This window comes from Lepidochelys olivacea (assembly GCF_965140295.1).
Source record: "Lepidochelys olivacea isolate rLepOli2 genome assembly, chromosome: 8".
Classification (NCBI taxonomy): domain Eukaryota; kingdom Metazoa; phylum Chordata; order Testudines; family Cheloniidae; genus Lepidochelys; species Lepidochelys olivacea.
This window is the reverse complement of record NC_140418.1, coordinates 75,592,418-75,610,851: the sequence shown is the minus strand read 5'-3', so window position 1 is coordinate 75,610,851 and position 18,434 is coordinate 75,592,418.

Here is an 18,434-nt window from a genome sequence, read left to right as displayed (position 1 = left end):
ACACACCTTTCAAGATCCATGGGTCCTACACATGCCTATCAGAACATGTGGTAAACTAAATGCTCCAATAACAACTATGAGGGTGCAATGAGACAATTGCTGTGCCCTTGAATGAACTCATAGAGAACAATGATAAAAGACAAAACCACCACATCACCCTGGGTGAACATTTTTCACAAAGTGATCACTCCCTATCTGACCTCTCAGTCCTTGCCCTCAAAGGAAACCTGAACAACAACTTCAAAGATGAGCCTGGGAGCTGAAATTAATGTCTTTGCTAGACACTAAAAATCATGGATTTAATATAGACTCTGGATTTATGGCTTATTACAACTATCTGTAACACCCTAACCCCTCTTTTTTTGCCCTCTGACTGAGGATTTGTTAACCTGCCACTTCACCTTACTGGTCTCTTACAATGTGTGTATCGTAACTAAATACATGGTACAACAGATTGTTTAGCACGTGACACTCTAAGTACCTTTCCCAGACCTGTGTAAGCTCAAAAGCTTGTCTCTTTCACCAACAGAAGCTGGTCGAATAAAAGATATTACCTTACCCACCTTTTTTCTCTAATATACTTCTGTGTGAACTTTGCTGCATCACTTAACTTCTCTGGCCCTCAGTTTCTGGGTCTAAAATATTAATCTCTACCTCAAGTGGGTTTGTCGGGGATTAGTTCATTAAGGTTTACAAAGTGATTTGACATCTTCTGTCAGAAGACGCTATAAAAGTGCGATAGAAACATTAATTCTGGTTTTTCCCAACTTCTGAGTGCTCAATTTTGCAACTTCAGTGTTCTTTTTACACAGGAAATAACTTATTTTTAAAGAATAAATTTTTAAACAAACCCATCATGTGGAACCATAATGAGCCCACATGGGTAATCATAAGGATTGAATCCTCTAGGGCTGCAGCACAAACCTCTGACACTTGAGTTAACAGAATAATAGGGAGCAGTAGTAGGATGCTGTTCTCTACGTCAATCAGCCACTAGAGAAGGATGAGAATCACACTTGCTGTGGGTTTCACAGATATTTACCAACAGCAGAAGACTGCTGAGACTCAATTACCCTGGATTAAATTCCAGGTTCTGGAGGGGACTGTGCTGAAGTGGTTACAGACCCTTCAACCTCCTTCCTAACCTACTCCCCTCCAGTCTGTCCCAGTTTTCTCCCTCTTTTCCCTGGTTCCTATTCCAATCTCCACACACCCCTAAGGTCTTAACACCCCTCTACATTCCAGTCAGGCTACTCTTCTCCTCCACATTGCCTGAGCAGTAATGTCAGTCACTGAGAGCACACTAAAGGCAGTCTCCTTGCTCTCAGTTCTGGTGCCTACCACACAGCAGCCCCCAGCTGCTAGCAGAAGTCATTGCAGAGACAATTCTGCTCAGTTCTGTGGCCCTAGGATAGAGCAGGCTCAGTAACCCTATGAGGATGGCACATGCGCAATCTGGAGGTCGAGCATGCTCAGTGCAGACAGACTCTTTGGAAAGTTTAGCTGCCCAAATCTAACAATCTTCTGGTCATGTGCTGATTTTTCTGACAGCAACCTCCTGCTAAATTTCAAATCCCTGCTCCAAATCATAGAGATACTTCTCAATTAAAGGTCTAAGTATGTTTTACTGTGGGCAAAAGAAACAAAGTATTTTTCCATCATCTTGTTCTTGGAAATGACTGAGCTGCTACCAGCACCACACCTATAATGAACTATATAATAACTGTGCTGTTATTATGCATCCTCCTCCAGCAGTGCACTCAAAGTGCTTTACAAACATTGATGAATTAAGCCCTTCAGAAGGAGAGCAATTGTCCCCATAGTAGAGGGGGGGGACACACTTTTTTTTTTAATTGCTTCTCCATGTTTGAATTGTTGATCAAGCATTGCCAGAAGATTTGGATATTCTCCCTTGGCTAAAATCTATATGTAAAAATAGAGATGTGTTTTTCTTTGATTTGAGCACTTTTTTCTTCAATTAATAAAAAATCTGATAGGGCTCTAATTCATGCCTTGTTTGAATTGCATCTCCTTTAAGTGAAGCTTCTAGATACTCTTAGGGATCAAGGGACATGGCATTTCAATCTAATTAAACCAGTTTCAGCAATTCACCAGTTTCAACTTTCATTTAGAAAACCTCAGGTGCTTAATGTGGAATCTCCACTTGGGATAGAACTATCCCACATTTCTTTAGAATGAGGGTATATCTCAAAGGGTTGATCTATTTGCTATAACTGAAATTTAGTTAAACTACCTACCACCTTTTCTTCATATTCCTTTCATACCACAGAGCAGGCAGCAGTATGTTAGAGCAGCCCTAAGGCTGCTCTAAATTTATGCTGGGGGCTGCACTGGTCCCCATAGCCCTGGGAACCATTGGAGCACAGAGGTGCAATAAAATAACTTTTGATCCCTCAGGTACTTCATTGATAAATATATATATGAAGAAGTTAGTTCTTTTCACTAAACAGTTCAAGTCACATAGCTGTGATACCAGTCAGCTATTATTTTTAATGTTTCAATCCAACTCTCAGCTTTACCAGAGAGAATCAGTTTTTTACCTCAGTAATTTTGCTGAATCTTCTCTACAATGATCTCAGAAATACAAGATAGCATTTTATAAGAACACACAGTAAGTATTCTGTTGAATTTTTGCAAGTCTATCCATGATGACTTTTTGTGCCAGTAATTTAGCTAATCATTCACTTGAGAAGAGAGGGTTAATTCTACATCTCTTTTTTAGATCTGCTTTTCTTTGGATTTTAAAATAATTTTTAATGGCTTTACAAAGTGATATCAGTTAATATTCTCCTGATTCTGGAATTTTTCAGTTTGCCTGCATTCCTATCTAGAGGAAAATCTAATCTGTACCAGCAGCTAAGGACTTGATCCTGCAACACTTACTCATGCAAGCAATTCTAACTCACTGGAAGATTATGGTACTACTTGTTCGACGAAGGCTTCAAGGATCAAGCAATTTTTTTTTCGTATTTCTGTTTAAAATTGAGTTTGTAATTAGATATCACAAGTTTTACAGCATCACAGCAATTATCTGTCTGACTAAGTCCAGGTCTCTTTACGGCCTTCCCTTGGTTAAGGTTTTCAGTGAATTACCGATTGCAAAATCTCAAGGTTTGTTCTCCTACACACAGATTATTTTGCCATTTTTTATTCAGTCAACTAATTTAGTTTTGTTTGTCCACTTTAGCTTACTTGGCTTAGTTTTCATTTTACATTATAATTAGGGCTCTCGAACAATTAAAAAAATTAATCGTGATTAATCACACGAGTAAAAATATTAATCACACTGTTAAACACTAATAGAATATCATTTAAATATTTTTGGATGTTTTCTACATTTTCAAATATATTGATTTCAATTACAACACAGAACACAAAGAGTACAGTGTTCACTTTATATTTTTTATTACAAATATTTGCACTGTAAAAAACAAAAGGAATAGTATATGTCAATTCACCAAATACAAGTATTATAGTGCAATCTCTTTATCATCAAAGTTCAATTTACAAATGTAGACTTATGCACAAAAAAATAAGTGCATTCAAAAATAAAACAATGTAAAGTTTTAGAGCCCCTGCAAGTCCGTTCAGTCCTACTTCTTGTTAAGCCAATTGCTCAGACAAACAAGTTTGTTTACATTTGCAGGAGATGATACTGCCCGGTCCTTGTTTACAATGTCACCTGACAGTGAGAACAGGCATTCTGATGGCACTATTGTAGCCAGAATTGCAAGATATTTACGTGCCAAATGTGCTAAAGATTCATATGTCCCTTCATGCTTCAACCACTGTTCCAGAGGATATGTGTCCATGCTGATGACGGGTTCTGCTCGATAATGATCCAAAGCAGAGTGGACCGACACATGTTCATTTTCATCATCTGAGTCAGATGCCACCAGCAGAAGGTTGATTTTCTTTTTTGGTGGTTCGGGTTCTATGGTTTCCGCATCTGAGTGTTGTTCTTTTAAGACTTCTGAGAGCATGTTCCACATCTCGTACCTCTCAGATTTTGGACAGCACTTCAGATTCTTAAAACCTTGGGTCAAGTGCTGTAGCTATTTTTAGAAATCTCACATTGGTACCTTCTTTGCGTTTTGTCAAATCTGCAGTGAAAGTGGTCTTAAAATGAACATGTGCTGGGTCATAATCCGAGACTTCTATTACATGAAATATATGGCAGAATGCAGGTAAAACAGAAAGGAGACATACAATTCTCCCCCAAGGAGTTCAGTCACAAATTTAATTAATGCATTATTTTTGTAATAAGCATTATCAGCATGGAAGCATGTCCTCCAGAATGGTGCCTGAAGCATGAAGGGCCATAAGAATGTTTATCATATCTGGCATGTAAATACCCTGCAATGCCAGCTACGAAAGTACCATGTGAACATCTGTTCTCACTTTCAGGTGACATGGTAAATAAGAAGCAGGCAGCAGTATCTCCCGTAAATGTAAACAAACTTGTTTGTCTTAGCAATTGGCTGAACAAGAAGTAGGACTGAGTGGACTTGTAGGCTCTAAAGTTTCACATTGTTTTGGTTTTGAGTGCAGTTATGTAACAAACAAAAAAACCCTACATTTGTAAGTTACACTTTCATGATAGAGACTGCTCTACAGTACTTGCATGAGATGAATTGAAAAATACTATTTCTTTTGTTTATCATTTTTACAGTGCAAATATTTGTAATAAAATAATATAAAGTGAGCACTGTACACTTTGTATTCTGCGTTGTAATAGAAATCAACATATTTGAAAATGTAGAAAAACATCCAAAAATATTTAATAAATTTCAATTGGTATCCTATTGTTTAACGGTGCGATTAATCACAATTAATTATTTTAATTGCAGTTAATTTTTTTGAGTTAATCAAGTGAGCTAACTGCTATTAATCGACAGCCCCAATTATAATTCTTTGCTTTCAGGCTGCATGGTGTCAGGTTGGTTAGGGGAAGGGTAGATGGTCTTTTGATTTCCATTTGAAGCTCCTCAGGGTCACGGGGAATCCAAATCTACAGTTCAAATCTGATGGATAGATCTACTCCACAGGACCGGGACCTTCCTTCTTACTTGTGTTACTACTAACAGATCATTTAAAATTCAAGAATTATTTAAAGAGTGTAGTTTATTTCTCATGCTCTTTTTATAACTAAACCTAGTTTTTATCAACAAAGCACTTACAGGGATCAGTTAACTAGAGAAGAAGCTCCCCAGGTTAGCCATCTACTACCTTGGTTTGAATCAGATACGTTATGATCTACTACTATAAACAGGCTCCAAACATACCGTGGTGTACCTGTTTTCTCATCAGCCCCCATGGAAACAAGGGTTCTCCCTCTGCCCCGAGTCCCAATGTCTAGGCTTCTTTGGTGGACTTTGGGTGGGCGGGTTCTGGGCACCACCAAAATTTCTACAAACCTGCCACCCCTGATTCAGTAAACTATTAAAGCACACTGAAATCATTGAGACTACTCATGAGCTTAAGGTTATGCTCCTGCTTTAGTAACTTGTAAATACCTAATCCCTCGAAACACATCAACAAACCTATATTTTACTCCCTTTTTGTTTCATAGAATCATAGACTATTAGGGTTGGAAGAGACCTCAAGAGGTCATCTAGTCCAACCCCCTGCTCAAAGCATCATCTTTACGTTTCCTTATCTTTCTGTAGGTTTTTTTTCTCCAAACTTTTTACACATTTTAAATCAGATCATTGGTGGTCTGTCCCCTCTGATATTACAATAGTGAGTCAATTCACTTTGCCTTTTGTCAAGGTTCCTCCCCCACTCTGAACTCTAGGGTACAGATGTGGGGACCTGCATGAAAAACCTCCTAAGCTTATCTTTACCAGCTTAGGTCAAAACTTCCCCAAGGTAACAAATATTACCCCCGTTATCCTTGGAATGGCCGCTACCACCACCAAACTAATACTGGTTACTGGGGAAGAGCTGTTTGGACGCGTCCTTCCCCCCAAAATACTTCCCAAAACCTTGCACCCCACTTCCTGGACAAGGTTTGGTAAAAAGCCTCACCAATTTGCCTAGGTGACTACAGACCCAGACCCTTGGATCTGAGAACAATGAAAAAGCATTCAGTGTTTTACAAGAAGACTTTTAATAAAAAATAGAAGTAAATAGAAATAAAGAAATCCCCCCTGTAAAATCAGGATGGTAGATATCTTACAGGGTAATTAGATTCAAAAACATAGAGAACCCCTCTAGGCAAAACCTTAAGTTACAAAAAAGATACACAGACAGAAATAGTTATTCTATTCAGCACAATTCTTTTCTCAGCCATTTAAAGAAATCATAATCTAACACATACCTAGCTAGATTACTTACTAAAAGTTCTAAGACTCCATTCCTGTTCTGTCCCCGGCCAAGACGACTACAGACAGACCCCCAAACCCTTTGTTTCTCTCCCTCCTCCCAGCTTTTGAAAGTATCTTGTCTCCTCATTGGTCATTTTGGTCAGGTGCCAGCGAGGTTACCTTTAGCTTCTTAACCCTTTACAGGTGAGAGGAGCTTTCCCCTGGCCAGGAGGGATTTCAAAGGGGTTTACCCTTCCCTTTATATTTATGACACGCCCCCCAAATCTCAGCTAGGGTGAAACACTGGCTGGGATTTCTTCCTGGAGCTCTAGGAAAACAGAGTTAATAAGACACATGCATCTCTAAATATACTACCAAGTACATAAAGACTAACAATATTTTCCACATCTCAAGGACGATTTTAACCAGTTGATTCTGGGAAACTTTCACGGGAGAGTGCATCAGCCACTTTGTTAGAAGCTCCTGAGATGTGTTGGATGTCGAAATCAAAATCTTGGAGAGCTAAACTCCACCGAAGAAGTTTTTTGTTAGTTTCTTTGACGGTGTGAAGCCACTTTAGTGCAGCATGGTCGGGTTGCAGGTGGAAACGCCGTCCCCAAACATATGGGCGTAGCTTTTCCAGAGCGTAGACAATGGCATAACATTCTTTTTCAGTGACTGACCAGTGGCTTTCCCTCTCAGACAGTTTTTTGCTGAGAAACACTACAGGGTGGAATTCTTGATCAGGTCCTTTCTGCATTAAAACTGCTCCCACACCACGCTCGGATGCATCTGTGGTTACTAGGAACGGTTTGTCAAAGTCTGGGGCCCTTAGTATGGGGTCAGACATGAGTGTCGCTTTAAGCTTGTTAAAGGCCTTCTGACACTTTCCGGTCCACTGAACAGCATTTGGCTGTTTCTTTTTGGTTAGGTCTGTCAGTGGGGCAGCAATTTGGCTGTAGTGCGGTACAAATCATCTGTAATAACCGGCCAAGCCTAAGAAGGATTGAACCTGTTTCTTTGACCTTGGGACAGGCCACTTTTGGATAGCATCCACTTTGGCCTGTAGGGGGCTGATAGTTCCTTGACCCACCTGGTGTCCAAGGTAAGTCACTCTGTTTAGGCCTATTTGACACTTCTTAGCCTTAACAGTTAGTCCTGCCTCCCTTATGCGCTCAAGGACTTTTTGTAGATGTTCCAGGTGGTCTGCCCAGGAATCCGAAAATATGGCCACATCGTCAAGGTAGGCAACTGCATATTCTCCTAATCCCGCTAGGAGACCATCTACAAGTCTTTGGAAAGTGGCGGGTGCATTTCGCAGCCCGAAAGGGAGTACATTAAATTCATACAGCCCGAGATGTGTGATGAAGGCTGACCTTTCCTTGGCAGATTCATCTAGCGGTACCTGCCAGTACCCCTTGGTTAAGTCCAAGGTAGAGATGAACTGGGCCCGTCCCAGTTTCTCTAATAGTTCATCAGTGCGTGGCATTGGATAATTGTCTGGGCGAGTTACAGCATTTAGCTTACGGTAGTCCACGCAAAAACGTATTTCCCCATCTGGTTTGGGAACTAGAACCACTGGAGATGCCCATGCACTTTCAGAGGGGCGGATTACACCCATCTGTAACATATCCTGGATCTCCCGTTCTATAGCAGTTTTAGCTTGAGGAGACACCCGGTAAGGTTGGACCCTAATTGGGTGAGCATTACCTGTGTCAATGGAGTGGTATGCCCGTTCAGTCAGTCCTGGGGTGGCTGAGAACGTTGGCGCGTAGCTAGTGCACAGCTCCTGGATCTGCTGTCGCTGCATACGCCCAAGGGTCATGGAGAGGTTCACCTCTTCCACACCACCAGCACATTTCCCTTCGTAGTAAACACCTTCAGGCCACTCAGCGTCGTCTCCTCCCTGGGCTGTAAACTGACAAACCTTTAATTCTCTGGAATAAAAGGGCTTTAGAGAATTAATATGGTACACCTTAGGCTTTCGGTTGGAGGTGGGGAATGCTATGAGATAATTAACAGCTCCCAGGCGCTCCTGGACCGTGAATGGCCCTTCCCATGATGCTTCCATTTTATGGGCCTGGAGCGCCTTTAAGACCATGACCTGGTCTCCTACTTTGAAGGAACGCTCTCTGGCATGTTTATCATACCAGGCTTTTTGCTCTTTTTGAGCATCCTGTAAGTTTTCTCTAGCAAGGGCTAAAGAGGTTCGGAGGGTGTTTTGTAGGTTGGTTACAAAGTCCAGAATGTTAGTTCCTGGAGAAGGTGTAAATCCCTCCCATTGCTGCTTCACCAACTGCAATGGCCCCTTAACCTCACGGCCATATACAAGTTCAAATGGAGAAAACCCTAAACTGGGATGTGGTACAGCTCTGTAGGCAAAGAGCAACTGCTGCAATACTAGGTCCCAATCATTGGAGTGCTCATTTACGAATTTACGTATCATGGCCCCCAAAGTTCCATTAAACTTCTCCACCATGCCATTTGTTTGATGATGGTAAGGAGTGGCAACCAAGTGATTTACCCCATGAGCTTCCCAAAGGTTTTTCATAGTTCCTGCCAGGAAATTAGTCCCTGCATCTGTGAGGATGTCGGAGGGCCAACCTACCCTGGCAAAAATGTCTGCTAGTGCCTGGCACACACTTTTAGCCCTGGTGTTGCTTAGAGCTACTGCTTCCGGCCATCGGGTGGCAAAATCCATGAAAGTCAGTATGTACTGCTTTCCTCTGGGTGTCTTTTTCGGAAAAGGACCCAGAATATCCACAGCTACTCGCTGAAATGGAACTTCAATGATGGGGAGTGGCTGGAGAGGAGCTTTGACCTGGTCTTGGGGTTTTCCCACTCTTTGGCACACCTCACAAGACTGGACATAGGTAGAAACATCCTTGCCCATTCCCTCCCAGTGGAATGACCCCCCCAAACGGTCTTTGGTCCTGTTCACCCCAGCATGGCCACTAGGGTGATCATGGGCTAAGCTCAAGAGCTTGGCCCGGTATTTAGTTGGAACTACCAACTGTCTCTGAGGATGCCAGTCTTCCTGGTGTCCCCCAGAAAGAGTTTCCTTGTATAAGAGTCCTCTTTCTACAACAAACCTGGATCGATTAGAAGAGCTGAGAGGCGGTGGGTTGCTCCGTGCCGCCGTCCAAGCTCTCTGGAGGCTTTCATCTGCTTCCTGTTCGGTCTGGAACTGTTCCCTTGATGCTGGAGACATCAGTTCCTCATGGGATTGTGGACCTAGGCTTGGTCCCTCTGGAAGCGATATAGGGGATGGAGCTGTTTCTGTTGACTGTGAACCGCTCTCCGCTGGTGCACTATGTTGGGATTCAGGCTCCGGCTGAGCCTCTTGTGTAGGGTTATCGGCTGCTGCCAGTTCAGGTTCGGTGGGGCCCTCTGGTGTTGAGGTTGCAAGTACTGGATTCAGTGCTGACACGGGGTCTGGTGTTGGTTGTTCGGCTGGTTCCGGTTCTGGGACTGGTTCCGTCTGGGTCTCTGGGACTGGATCCACTACTGCTGTTGCAGACATTGGCCTGGGGTCCAGGTCCATCACCTCTGACTGGGTCCTGTTAGAAGTTTCCGGAACAGAGCTAGGCCTCACGGCTTGTTTAGCCTGGTTGCGGGTGACCATTCCCACCCTCTTGGCCTGCTTCACATGATTGGCCAAGTCTTCCCCCAACAGCATGGGGATGGGATAATCATCATAGACTGCAAAAGTCCACATTCCTGACCAGCCCTTGTACTGGACAGGCAACTTGGCTGTAGGCAAATTGAAAGAGTTGGACTTGAAGGGTTGAATCGTCACTTGGATCTCTGGGTTGATTAAATTGGGGTCCACTAAGGAAGCATGGATAGCTGACACTTGTGCTCCGGTGTCCCTCCACGCGGTGACCTTCTTCCCACCCACACTCACAGTTTCCCTCCGCTCCAAGGGTATCTGGGAGGTATCTGGGCCTGTGGACCTCTGGTGTGATTCCGGTGCAATGAACTGTAACCTGTTGGGGTTCTTGGGGCAGTTGGCCTTTACATGCCCCAGCTCGTTACATTTAAAACATCGTCCAGCTGACGGGTCACCGGGGCGAGGTGGGTTGCTGGAGAACGGGGTGGTGGGACGATAAGGGGTCTGGAGGGTTCTTTGGGAGGTAGGTGGGGCTTTGGGCGGCCCCCGGTAATAGGGTGTGGTCTGGGGTGGTCCCTTCTGGTCTCCGCTCCAACTGCGACCAGTTTTCTTCTTCTCTGCCACCTCCACCCATCTGGCTCCAATCTCTCCTGCCTCAATTACAGTTTTGGGTTTCCCATCTAGGATGTATCTTTCTATTTCCTCAGGAACACCCTCTAAGAATTGTTCCATTTGCATTAGGAAGGGCAAATTTACTGGAGATTCAACACTTGCTCCTGATATCCAGGCATCCCAATGTTTTACAATGTGGTAGGCATGTCGGGTAAATGACATGTCTGGTTTCCACCTTAGGGCTCTGAACCTCCGACGAGACTGCTCGGGTGTTATCCCCATTCTGACTCTCGCCTTGGATTTAAACAGTTCATACTTGTTCATGTGTTCTTTAGGCATTTCAGCTGCCACCTCAGCTAAGGGTCCACTGAGCTGCGGCCTCAGCTCTACCATGTATTGGTCAGTAGAGATGTTGTACCCAAGGCAGGCCCTTTCGAAGTTTTCTAAGAAGGCCTCAGTATCATCACCTGCCTTGTAGGTGGGGAACTTTCTGGGATGGAAAGTGGTACCTGGAGAAGGATTGCTAGGGTTTGTTGGTATATTCTGCTGGGCCTTTATCCTCTCCATCTCCTCCACATGCTTCCTTGCCTCCATTTCCCTCTTGTGGGCAGCCTCCTGTACCTCCTTCTCCAGCCGCATGAGTTCTATCTGTCTTTCATGTTCCCTTTGTTTTTCCTCAGCCTGAAATTTGGCTAATTCCAGCTGTAGTCGAGCTGAGGATTTGGCCATTCTAACCTCTCTGTTTTTAACTAACTTTACACCCGAGGTTTAGAAATAAACAAACAAAACTTGGCTGTAAACTTTTGCTGTGCTGGAATAGAGTACCTATTCTCTGATAGTGATTGTCAGCCTACAGAAAAAGACAATTCCCTTGTCTCTGCTCTGGGCCCAAATTAAAGCAAAAAACCTCCAACTACTTGGAAAACTGCTTACCCAGCCCAAAGAAAAAAAAAATTTCTTTTCAAACCTGTGCTCCTTGTAAAACAAAAAAAAAAAAAATCAAAATCCTAAAAAAAAACCTTGCCACTTTTGTCTCCAGGCAAATGGGTAGAGCACACACCCCCTATTTACTTTTAGGAAGAAAAGAAAAAAAAAAAACCTCTGGGTTGGAAGACTGTGAATTTCCCTGCAGGAGTTAAGTACCCTGCCTCCAGGCAAGAAAACCTGCAATTCACAAGATAATCCCCTTTTGTCTCTGCTTGGCCACAAAGCAGAGAGAAACCAAGCTGCTTTCAGTTTCAAAGCTGCCTTCTGGACTTCCTAAAAATTCCTTTTTAAAATCTGTATTTCTAGTTCAAAAAATCTCAACTGGATCTCAAAATGATTTCAGGTTAATCCCACCACTGTGCCACCATGTCAAGGTTCCTCCCCCACTCTGAACTCTAGGGTACAGATGTGGGGACCTGCATGAAAAACCTCCTAAGCTTATCTTTACCAGCTTAGGTCAAAACTTCCCCAAGGTAACAAATATTACCCCCGTTATCCTTGGAATGGCCGCTACCACCACCAAACTAATACTGGTTACTGGGGAAGAGCTGTTTGGACGCGTCCTTCCCCCCAAAATACTTCCCAAAACCTTGCACCCCACTTCCTGGACAAGGTTTGGTAAAAAGCCTCACCAATTTGCCTAGGTGACTACAGACCCAGACCCTTGGATCTGAGAACAATGAAAAAGCATTCAGTGTTTTACAAGAAGACTTTTAATAAAAAATAGAAGTAAATAGAAATAAAGAAATCCCCCCTGTAAAATCAGGATGGTAGATATCTTACAGGGTAATTAGATTCAAAAACATAGAGAACCCCTCTAGGCAAAACCTTAAGTTACAAAAAAGATACACAGACAGAAATAGTTATTCTATTCAGCACAATTCTTTTCTCAGCCATTTAAAGAAATCATAATCTAACACATACCTAGCTAGATTACTTACTAAAAGTTCTAAGACTCCATTCCTGTTCTGTCCCCGGCCAAGACGACTACAGACAGACCCCCAAACCCTTTGTTTCTCTCCCTCCTCCCAGCTTTTGAAAGTATCTTGTCTCCTCATTGGTCATTTTGGTCAGGTGCCAGCGAGGTTACCTTTAGCTTCTTAACCCTTTACAGGTGAGAGGAGCTTTCCCCTGGCCAGGAGGGATTTCAAAGGGGTTTACCCTTCCCTTTATATTTATGACACCTTTATATTCTACCTGGATTTCAATTCAATTTCATGAAGGAACCCCTTCTGCTATGTAAATGTCTCATTGCCTTAGATATTGTCATTCATTTAGTACTCAGATTCTTCAAATTATGTTTTGTAAGCAGATTAGTTTGAGATCTAATGTGCAATTTGCATGTAATAATGGTATTTTTGTATCAAGTACAAATTACTTTATTCAACTTTTAAAATGCTGTTTGTGGTTTCTTTCATTAACAATCCCAGTGAAAATCTCTATTTTGAGTCTGTGGTGCATTCATTTTCAGCAATATCTGTTCCCATTCTGCTAGTGCAAAGTAGACTTGTATACTGCCTTATAATATTATGTATTTTCTCATAAGCAGGACATTCCCTCTGGAAATACAGTTTTTCTACAACTTTGGAACCACCTTTGTGCTTCATTATCCCATCCTTTACATTTGTTCAACTTTTCTTTCTTTTAGCTAATCTTGGTTTTTATTTTAGCGAGCAATGTTGATTGCTGCTATACTTTTGTCTCTTTCACGTGTTCTCACTTGAATTTGTTTAATTTCAGTGGCTTGACAAATTTGTATTGCTTTGTCTAGGATTAATCTTTTGTCCCTTAACAGCCTTTCACTTATTTAGGTACTATTAAATATAATCTCATAACAATCTGATCATGAATCAAGGGAACTCCCAGATTTCCAAAATAACAACTGGATGTTAAGCCTAAAATTAGTTGCCAGTCAAATTCTTCACTGATCTCATTTATCCTATTGCATACTTGGTTTGAAAAAGTAGTATTCATAATTTTAAGTCTTTGAAGAAATGCAAAATTCTTAACATTTTTTCATTAGGGCATCAAAATCACATTGTTTTCCATCTTGAACTAAAAGGAATTGTGTACCCAAGTTCTTGCTTACAACCAGCCTTTCTTTTTCAATCAATGATGCTTCAGGCAGGCAGAGTTGTAGGAAAGACAATTTAAGAAGTTTGCTGAGTGGCCAATGTTATGTGCTGGGGCACTGACATCTGATAGTTGGCAGCCTGGACTCAATTTACTGTGAGCCCCTCTGGAAAACACAAAACTAGATCTCTCCTGAAACCTGACCTTCTTTCTCCAGTTCCAGTCATCACACTACATAGTTCAGAAGGATTTGTAATCATGGAGTGACTTATCTCATCACCAAGAGAGAAATGAATGGACACAGGTCCATATAGTCTCTCAATACAATAGGCACATACAGTACTTCCTATAACTACTTTGAACACAGATGAACAGGGAAAGCCTGAATGTACAAGCTCATACATTGGTGAGAGCTTGCTCACATTAACAGTCCTACTACAGCCAATGGGACTACTCATGTCAGTACTTACCAACACAAGTAAATGTTACACAACTGTGGCACTAAAAATAGCAACAACACTTACACAGACATATTACTATTTTCAAGACTCCAGGCAGAGAGCCCAGAGTTCAAATTCTCTCGCCAAACTGCTTTTCACACACAGACTCTCTGAAAACACACTGTCTGGCTGAATCCCTCTCCAACATGTTACAATCCTCTCTGAGTGGAAAAACTTTCAGTCAGAGTTACCCTCTCTTCAGCCAGGGGTATTTTTCCCTCAAAGGCACCTTGACCTTATGGTCTCCAAGTTTTTAAAGTTTTTGTCTGGGTCAGAGAGTGTAAACATTTTTTTAAAATATAGAAATTGACATATCCGATTAGACCAGTTGTTCTATTGAATCCAGTATCTGGTCTCAGAAGAAAATGCAATTTAGCCCCATAGCGAACAATATAGAATAATGTGACTAAACAAGAATTTTCTTCCTAACACCATCAGTTAGTGGTCTCCAAATTTTGCCACCTCACCTTTTCCCATACCACTTATAAATATAAACACCACCAATTCTAGAGTGTAACATTTTGCCACATTGAGAACTGACCATTTAATTCTCCTCTTACTGTGTTTTAAGTAAAAAGAAAAGGAGGACTTGTGGCACCTTAGAGACTAACCAATTTATTTGAGCATGAGCTTTCGTGAGCTACAGCTCACTTCATCGGATGCATACCGTGGAAACTGCAGCAGACTTTATATACACACAGAGAATATGAAACAATACCTCCTCCCACCCCACTATTGTTTCATATTCTCTGTGTGTATATAAAGTCTGCTGCAGTTTCCACGGTATGCATCCGATGAAGTGAGCTGTAGCTCACGAAAGCTCATGCTCAAATAAATTGGTTAGTCTCTAAGGTGCCACAAGTCCTCCTTTTCTTTTTGCGAATACAGACTAACTCGGCTGTTACTCTGAAACCTGTGTTTTAAGTAGTTTCTAACCCTTGACAATGCTTTGTCTCTCACCCTATGACTACTTAGTTTCCTTAATGTCTTGTAAATGACTTTAACAAGGTTTTTTAAGAGTCTAAATGAACTATATCATCCAGTTTTCTTTTTCCTCTATTTTGTTAACACGCACAAAGAAAACTAGTAAATTTAAGAGGCACAACTGTCTTTTACAGAAGCTATGCTTGCTTGTTACTATCAAATCATGTTCATATATGTATATAAGAATTCTATTTAATTACCATTTCCTGGGACTGAAGTAAAGATTTCTGGCCTATAATTTCTAGGATCACCTTAATGCCGTTTTAAAAACAGGCACACATTTACCACTCTCCAGTCATCTAGGACAACATATTTTAATGAGATTGCATATTTTTGTTAGCAGGTTAGCCATTTCATTTGTGAGTTCTTTCAGAACTCAAGATTGAATATTCATAGAATCATAGAATATCAGGGTTGGAAGGGACCTCAGGAGGTCATCTAGTCCAACCCCCTGCTCAAAGCAGGACTAATCCCCCACTAAATCATCCCAGCCAGGGCTTTTTCAAGCCTGACCTTAAAATCTTCTAAGGAAGGATATTCCACCACCTCCTTAGATAACTCATTCCAGTGCTTCACCACCCTCCTAGTTCCTAGTAATATAGTGTTTCATATTTATTCCTGCATCTATTCTTTTGACACGCCATTCTGACAGTAATTCTTCTTTATTACTTGAAAAGAGTGTTTGAGCTGGGTCTATTCCCAAAATCCTAAACAGCAAAGGCCGACGGAAAGAAAACATTGAGCTCTTCTGAAGTGTCCTTCTCCTCCTTAATTACTCCCTTTTATTTCAGCGGATCTACTGATTCTCTCAAAGATTTCTTTCAGAGTAGCAGCCGTGTTAGTCTGTATTCGCAAAAAGAAAAGGAGGACTTGTGGCACCTTAGAGACTAACCAATTTATTAGAGCATAAGCTTTCGTGAGCTACAGCTCACTTCCTCAGATGCATATCGTGGAAACTGCAGCAGGCTTTATATATACACAGAGAATATGAAACAATACCTATTCCCACCCCACTGTCCTGCTGGTAATAGCTTATCTAAAGTGATTTCCAGCACAAATCCAGGTTTTCTCACCCTCCACCCCCCCACACAAATTCACTCTCCTGCTGGTGATAGCCCATCCAAAGTGACAACTCTTTACACAATGTGCATGACAATCAAGCTGGGCTATTTCCTGCATAAATCCAGGTTCTCACATCCCCCCCACCCCCATACACACACAAACTCACTCTCCTGCTGGTAATAGCTCATCCAAACTGACCACTCTTCAAGTTAAAATCCAAGTTAAACCAGAACATCTGGGGGGGGGGGGGGTAGGAAAAAACAAGAGGAAACAGGCTACCTTGCATAATGACTTAGCCACTCCAAGTCTCTATTTAAGCCTAAATTAATAGTATCCAATTTGCAAATGAATTCCAATTCAGCAGTTTCTCGCTGGAGTCTGGATTTGAAGTTTTTTTGTTTTAAGATAGCGACCTTCATGTCTGTGATCGCGTGACCAGAGAGATTGAAGTGTTCTCCGACTGGTTTATGAATGTTACAATTCTTGACATCTGATTTGTGTCCATTTATTCTTTTACGTAGAGACTGTCCAGTTTGACCAATGTACATGGCAGAGGGGCATTGCTGGCACATGATGGCATATATCACATTGGTGGATGTGCAGGTGAACGAGCCTCTGATAGTGTGGCTGATGTTATTAGGCCCTGTGATGGTGTCCCCTGAATAGATATGTGGGCACAGTTGGCAACGGGCTTTGTTGTAAGGATAAGTTCCTGGGTTAGTGGTTCTGTTGTGTGGTATGTGGTTGTTGGTGAGTATTTGCTTCAGGTTGCGGGGCTGTCTGTAGGCAAGGACTGGCCTGTCTCCCAAGATTTGTGAGAGTGTTGGGTCATCCTTTAGGATAGGTTGTAGATCCTTAATAATGCGTTGGAGGGGTTTTAGTTGGGGGCTGAAGGTGACGGCTAGTGGCGTTCTGTTATTTTCTTTGTTAGGCCTGTCCTGTAGTAGGTAACTTCTGGGAACTCTTCTGGCTCTATCAATCTGTTTCTTTACTTCTGCAGGTGGGTATTGTAGTTGTAAGAAAGCTTGACAGAGATCTTGTAGGTGTTTGTCTCTGTCTGAGGGGTTGGAGCAAATGCGGTTGTATCGCAGAGCTTAGCTGTAGACGATGGATCGTGTGGTGTGGTCAGGGTGAAAGCTGGAGGCATGCAGGTAGGAATAGCGGTCAGTAGCTTTCCGGTATAGGGTGGTGTTTATGTGACCATTGTTTATTAGCACTGTAGTGTCCAGGAAGTGGATCTCTTGTGTGGACTGGACCAGGCTGAGGTTGGTGGTGGGATGGAAATTGTTGAAATCATGGTGGAATTCCTCAAGGGCTTCTTTTCCATGGGTCCAGATGATGAAGATGTCATCAATATAGCGCAAGTAGAGTAGGGGCTTTAGGGGACGAGAGCTGAGGAAGCGTTGTTCTAAATCAGCCATAAAAATGTTGGCATACTGTGGGGCCATGCGGGTACCCATAGCAGTGCCGCTGATCTGAAGGTATACATTGTCCCCAAATGTGAAGTAGTTATGGGTAAGGACAAAGTCACAAAGTTCAGCCACCAGGTTAGCCGTGACATTATCGGGGATAGTGTTCTTGACGGCTTGTAGTCCATCTTTGTGTGGAATGTTGGTGTAGAGGGCTTCTACATCCATAGTGGCCAGGATGGTGTTATCAGGAAGATCACCGATGGATTGTAGTTTCCTCAGGAAGTCAGTGGTGTCTCGAAGGTAGCTGGGAGTGCTGGTAGCGTAGGGCCTGAGGAGGGAGTCTACATAGCCAGACAATCCTGCTGTCAGGGTGCCAATGCCCGAGATGATGGGGCGCCCAGGATTTCCAGGTTTATGGATCTTGGGTAGTAGATAGAATATCCCAGGTCGGGGTTCCAGGGGTGTGTCTGTGCGGATTTGATCTTGTGCTTTTTCAGGAAGTTTCTTGAGCAAATGCTGTAGTTGCTTTTGGTAACTCTCAGTGGGATCAGAGGGTAATGGCTTGTAGAAACTCGTGTTGGAGAGCTGCCGAGCAGCCTCTTGTTCATATTCCGACCTATTCATGACGACAACAGCACCTCCTTTGTCAGCCTTTTTGATTATGATGTCAGAGTTGTTTCTGAGGCTGTGGATGGCATTGCGTTCCGCATGGCTGAGGTTATGGGGCAAGTGATGCTGCTTTTCCACAATTTCAGCCCGTGCACGTCGGCGGAAGCACTCTATGTAGAAGTCCAGTCTGCTGTTTCGACCTTCAGGAGGAGTCAAAAAGGCTGACAAAGGAGGTGCTGTTGTCGTCATGAAT